This window comes from Capsicum annuum, chromosome 10, assembly GCF_002878395.1.
Source record: "Capsicum annuum cultivar UCD-10X-F1 chromosome 10, UCD10Xv1.1, whole genome shotgun sequence".
Taxonomy (NCBI): Eukaryota; Viridiplantae; Streptophyta; class Magnoliopsida; order Solanales; family Solanaceae; genus Capsicum; species Capsicum annuum.
This window is the reverse complement of record NC_061120.1, coordinates 186,135,856-186,141,986: the sequence shown is the minus strand read 5'-3', so window position 1 is coordinate 186,141,986 and position 6,131 is coordinate 186,135,856. Positions and strand designations below refer to the sequence as shown.

General features: G+C 35.0%; 1 pseudogene; it reads right to left on the bottom strand.

The window, feature by feature from the left end:
• Positions 1-3,723: 3,723 nt before the first annotated feature.
• Positions 3,724-5,416, bottom strand: LOC107844488 (annotated as a pseudogene).
• Positions 5,417-6,131: the final 715 nt, after the last annotated feature.

Sequence of the window (6,131 nt, the reverse complement as noted above, 5' to 3'; positions counted from 1 at the left end):
GGCTAGAATTCAAACCATCGTTCCTAAGTGTATAGATCCGAACCTAATGATTCCGTGTTAATATAAGTGTGATTATAAATTCTATAGTGTCGATATACCATTGAATATGAATTGGGGCCACAAAAATCCCCAAACTCAAAGACAAGTTGAGAAGTTTTATATCGATTAAGGTTTAGTAAATGTTTCAATTTGACTCAATTTCAAATGACCATTACTTATAGAATACAATGAGTTAGGTGGCCTAATATATATCAAATGATATATATTTGAGTATTCTATCCATTGCATCTGATTTCACCTAACTCCGATATCAGAGTAGAAAGTTATGCTAATTTTACTTCGAAGTGTCTGTCTATCAACTAGGTGACGACTAAGCTAACAAGCCATCAGCTAAGTGATGAGCCACAAATCTAGTCACTAGACTAGGTTAGTAAATGGTAAATACCAACATAAAATTGATGACTAAGGTGACGAGTTATCACCTAACTGACAGACCATCAACTTTGTCGTCAGCTGAAGAATTTTTGCAATTTTTTTTTGGTTTCCTACATGGCTAAAATCATAACTTGACATTATAACATGAGATTCACATGGATATGATATGGGAGACTCAAATTGATAGCATTAGGAATTTAAAATCTTTCATGGAATCACACAAGGGTTGAATCGAATTAGAAACACCATGAAAACATGAAATTCAATTTTTCTTGAACATATAAAATACTATAACGATAGAAAATTCATTTTTTATTGAAAGAAAAGGGTTTTTGGGCTCCATGAGTGAAAGGGTACTCATGGATGAACTCTCACATACCTTAAACTTCTTGAAGCTTTCCTGAAGATTCTTGAACTTGGGGAAACTTGGATTCTTTATTCCTTGGGGAAAAATTGAATTGAATTTATTCTTGGGGAAAGGGAATGGTTTTCTTGGGACAAAAATTGGAGAAGAAGGGCAATTTATGCCCTAATTAATGCCCCAAGTAGTGCTATGTGGATTAGGTTTTTATGAGAGTGATTGAATTTGTCGGTCTTAGTGGGGGAGATCCATGAAGTGGGTGTAGTAATGATAGGCTTGAATGTGGTGATTGATGAAAGTACAAACCAATGATTTATGTGGTTAGTACTCCTTGATTTAAGAACTTGAGTGTGTTTGATGGTAGTGATAAGGTGAAGAAATCTTCTTAATGGGATGTAGAGTACAGGGTCCCATAGCTTATGTTAGCACCTTTTACACCGGGTTAGGCTTTAACATAAAAGCACTGTGTAGTAGGACTCAAACTCTTGTGGTTAGCTATGTGATGGGAGAATTGTAAGTTGGAAATCATGAAGTATGTTATTTATTATTTGGGGTATAGACGAGTAGTGTCTCTAAGTTTAAGTCTAGTCGTTGTATCTTGTATGGTAGAGAATGCTTCTATTCTTATCTTCTGTGAAACCTTATTTCTTTATTCATATCAGTGTAAATCAGGCCTTTGATCACCAAATAATCTCATGCGATATGGTCTGATGATTATGATCCCTAGAAATCATGTGCAAAGTCATCTCTATGTCAATTCTTATTATCTCACGCTTCGCGCTTACACGTTTCACTAAGGGTTATCATAAAGCTCCTTAATTCCTTTGCTTATTTTGTTGAGGAAAAATGTTCAATGTGAGGTTATGTTCCTTATTCCATACTTTTAGAACTTCAACAAATCCCTACCCATCATTTGGGGACGAATAATCCCAAGGGGGAGATAATGTAACACCCTGTAGTCATAACACTATTTTAATGCACCACAAATGACTTTTTGGACCCTCGTAGTGATGTTACATCATGTGTTGATGTTGTGGGAGGTGTTGGGAGTGTTCTAGGACCTCAAAAGTAAGTAAGCATCGTAAAGTAGGGCCTAGGATATGGCTAGGCATCGTATTACCATCGCCTACCGTAACTGGAATGGTTAGGCAATGGACTGGATGCCGCATACCCAATTTTTTTCTGGCTTAGAGGCTCCATTTTTGAATAATTTCAAGGAAAACAAAGTCTTTTTATGTCCCATAACCGTCCCTAAATATATTAACAAAAATTAAAGTCCCTAAATATGTTTTAACACTATCAAATCCCTGGTTTATCTTCCTAAAACACAATAGGAGAAAAACAACCTAGGGTTTGGGCATTAAGCTTAAATTGTCAATTTTCTTCATGATTTCTTTTTCATTAAGGTACATGGGATTATCCTAAGATTCTTGGGAATAAGTTTTTATGTTTTTTTTTATCAAGTTTAAAGATATATAATCATGTTTAAAAAGAGGGTTTTTGACATTGTTTTGAATGGCATGTATTATGAACTTGTTTTGATGAAAGTAAACGTTTGTCTCTATAACCATATTTATATATGTATTTTCAGTTTTACAAAGTTTTATTGATATCATGAATAACAAAACTCCCTCTCTTGTGGTGATACCTCGTGATTTCACATGTTTTCAATTGCATGTTTAGAACATGAGATAAACGCTTTACTATTATTTTGGACTTGACATTTTTATGAATTGAAGAGAGGGTGTTTTCTTGTGTATAAATGTTTAATGTAATAATTGAAAGAATTTCATGGATTTTTATAAAGGAATTGACCATCATGTGTTAGAGTATTGAAAAGGGAGAGTCTTTGCATAAGTTTCAGATGTTTTGAAATAAGAACTCTCTTTAAACGTTTCTGGTGGTCAAATGATTTGATCATATTGAAAAATATAAAGCATAAAATGATATGGCTTAGATATATGACTTGCAAGTCTTGGTATGACGATACCAAAATATATTAATGCCATGGCAAATACAGAATAGAACAAACTACAGACTTTTCAGACATCAGATCATGATTTCAGTGAGATACATCTTTTAAAAGGTTAAAAAAATGGGATCTAAGAGATTTAGATGGTTACCCGAAGAAGGTACGAGTCGAAAAACTCTATGCTAGAAACCGTGATTTGCCGACACAGGATTTTTGTACCCTGCATTGTTATCTTGTGTACCTTGTATTATATCGTCCCAATTTGGTACTATGGTTAGGATCCCTGCTTTGTGATCTCGTGCCCTACCATGAAATGTTGATTTGATTGGGACTATGGCACCCTGCTATGTGATCTTGCATGTCTCCCCTTACTAATACTCCAATCCTTGCGGTAAACTTGGATTGGGGGCTTGGCCGCCGAGTCAAGCGAGGATTCCATATAGCCCATGGAATTACAGATTGTAGGGGTGTACCATCTAGCTCAGTAGAGAATTGAAGAGTTGAGTCATGATTTCAAGCAGATGTTTTGAAGCTCATCAAATTATGCCCATTTATTTTCAAGTGTTTTATACTGGCATATTTTTTATGAAATGCTCTCACTTATGTTGTACATCAGTATCTTGTTTTAGGGTTGTTGTACGTACTAGTATGTTGTGTATTGACCCCATATATTTCAGGATCTGAGGCTCAGTCCCGCGATCCCGCTAAGTAGTAGATCAGTTCCAGACATCTGAAGTTGGTGAGCCTCCCTTATTTCAGAAGGCCTTGTTCCATGTGATGTTTTTATTGGTTTTAGTTCATGGTCCGATCGGGGGCCTTGTCCCGATTTCATACAGATTCTTATTTTTGGTTTTAGTAGAGATTTCGCAGAATTGTTTTCTAGATGGTTTTGGGTCTTTTTGAACTCACTTTCCGCATTGTTATGTTGAAATAATAGTAGGACCATGTTTTAGGTTTACTTCTGCATCGTCATAATAGATGAATTATTCCTATGTTTGCAAGTTATGAGGGATCTCATGCCTTCCTGGTTCTGGAAGTTAGTCACAGCCAGAGCCTCGGTTTGGGTCGTGACACCAACCTTATATATTTGGCTTAGATACCTTGCGTTCACTGGTTGGTCTGCTAGAAATGGCCTGCATATCAAAGGGACTTCTTCCAAAATACTTGCAAGTGTAGAATTCCAACCACAATGAGTGAAAAAGACTATTATTGCAGAACGTGCAAGAACCTATTTTTGTGGCACCCATTTCACTATCCGCTCTCTTTCTCCTACCATTTTCTCAAAACCATCAGGCAGTGCATCAGCACATTGAAAGCCAGAGACAGATCCAGGTTGAATAACCCACAAGAAAGGTTGATCGCTATTAGCTAATCCCCAAGCAGTCTCAATTAGCTCTTTTTCATTGATCTTCATTAGGCTACCCAAGATGACATAGAGAATAGAGTTAGAAGCTTGTCTGTCGAGCCACTCGATGCAAATGTTGTCCTCTTCTAGTAAGCTAGTCGACGAGGTTATAGGTGCCATTTTGTGAAGAGGACCTATTGGAAAGAAGGGCACCTTGTAATGTTCTTGAAGGCGTAACAACAATGAATTCTCCAAGTCTTGCATCGTGTTACAAATAGTTGCGGCGGATGATCCTATATTGCTCATTGCTCAACAAAAGTCTAGTATCAGCTCTGGAACTGTATTATTGAAGACAGGAAATGGTACATCCTTGAACCTGAGGGGATGAAGCTCCGGTAACGGATCCAGTAGCTGAGAATTTGGAATTGCAGTGAGTAATCAATGTGGACTTAGTGAAAGATATTGGTTGATTTCTCACATCGTCACTCAATTAATACTTTTTTTTTAGAAAGTCACCCTTCTTCTTAATTTTAATTTCTTTCAACAATGAAAGATGGAACATAACTAAAGAAAAAAATATTACAGTCTATACCAAAATTAGTGGAGAATATATCTTAGTCATGTTAATATGTTTACATTAGGCCCTATGCGTTTTAGGAGCCTTTTGGCCCTATTACTTCTAGTACTTACAATTAATTTTATGTCATATATTTTTGTCCCGAGATGATGACTATGAATGAAAAACAAGCTTAGTTGTTGTTATGGTATTGAATTTGAAAGGATTTTTCAATTAACTCATGAAACAGAAGTTGTGTCTTCTTTCATCATACCTTCAAAAGGAAAATATTTTTCTGGTTGCTGAAGAGTGGTGATCATAGAGTGCAAATATGTAGCACTAAAAGTACGAAGAATAATACTGGGAAGCCTCAACTGAGTAGCTACATCATCAACGAAGAATAAGACGTCGTCATAAATGATACAGGCAAGCTGATTAACTTGCAAATCCTTTTCCTGTTCCATCATCCCAATGAGGTAATTTCTCAAGGGCGCCTTGCAGTTCTTGTTCATACAATATATATTCTCTAAACTCGAGGCTGACATGTCAATTTCATGTAATCCATCTTCATAGAATGCAAGACGAATTCAGGGTGGTTGGAATAATTAAGAGCATTGTATTTAGTATGTGTAACTTTTACAGAAAAGCCTTGTATTGAAGGATACTTCCAAGTAGCAGCATTGGTGTTAAATGCCCCTGGAATGGGTATGGCACTAGTACTATACACTGTTTTCTTTCTATTTTCATCCTTGCTCTCTTGAATTTATATTTTATTCAACAGTTTATTAGTGGTGTACTTGAAGGAATTTTATATATATAGTTCTTAAAGTTTGGAACTCTGAGGAACATAGGTGGATCTAGCAAAGTACTGAATTAACATGAAATTATAATTTTGCTCTTATGAGATAATTAAAAAATTTTAACTTGCAAATTCAGTTATTATTACTCCCTTTGGACCACTTTACTTGTCACAATTTTCGTTTACAAGCTCTTTGAAAAACTATATGTTTTAACTATTATACCATAGTTTTAATCTTTAATCATTTAAAACGTTAATTTCTCATCAATAAATATCTCTCTATAATCTCTTTTCAATAAATAAAAAAAAAGTTAATCTAAACAACCATAATGTTGCATTATGTATCTTCACTTAGGTTTTGAATGCTAATTATTTAAATTTATTACTTTCAAGAATAATTATTGCTAATGGAAAAATGAGAAAGAATATACTTAATTATATCTCAATTTTTTAAAATTACAACTATTTTGTACCATTCCCTTTTAGTAAGGACGACAACTAAAAGTTATTTAGGGAGAGTATATACAACAACAACACACATACCTAGTGTAGTCATGGTAGGATGCATGTATACATTAATCCTACATCAAAGGTAGAGAAACTCTACAATAGATCTCCGGTTCAAAAATAAATATTAACTTGAGATAGTTACAAAAACTATAA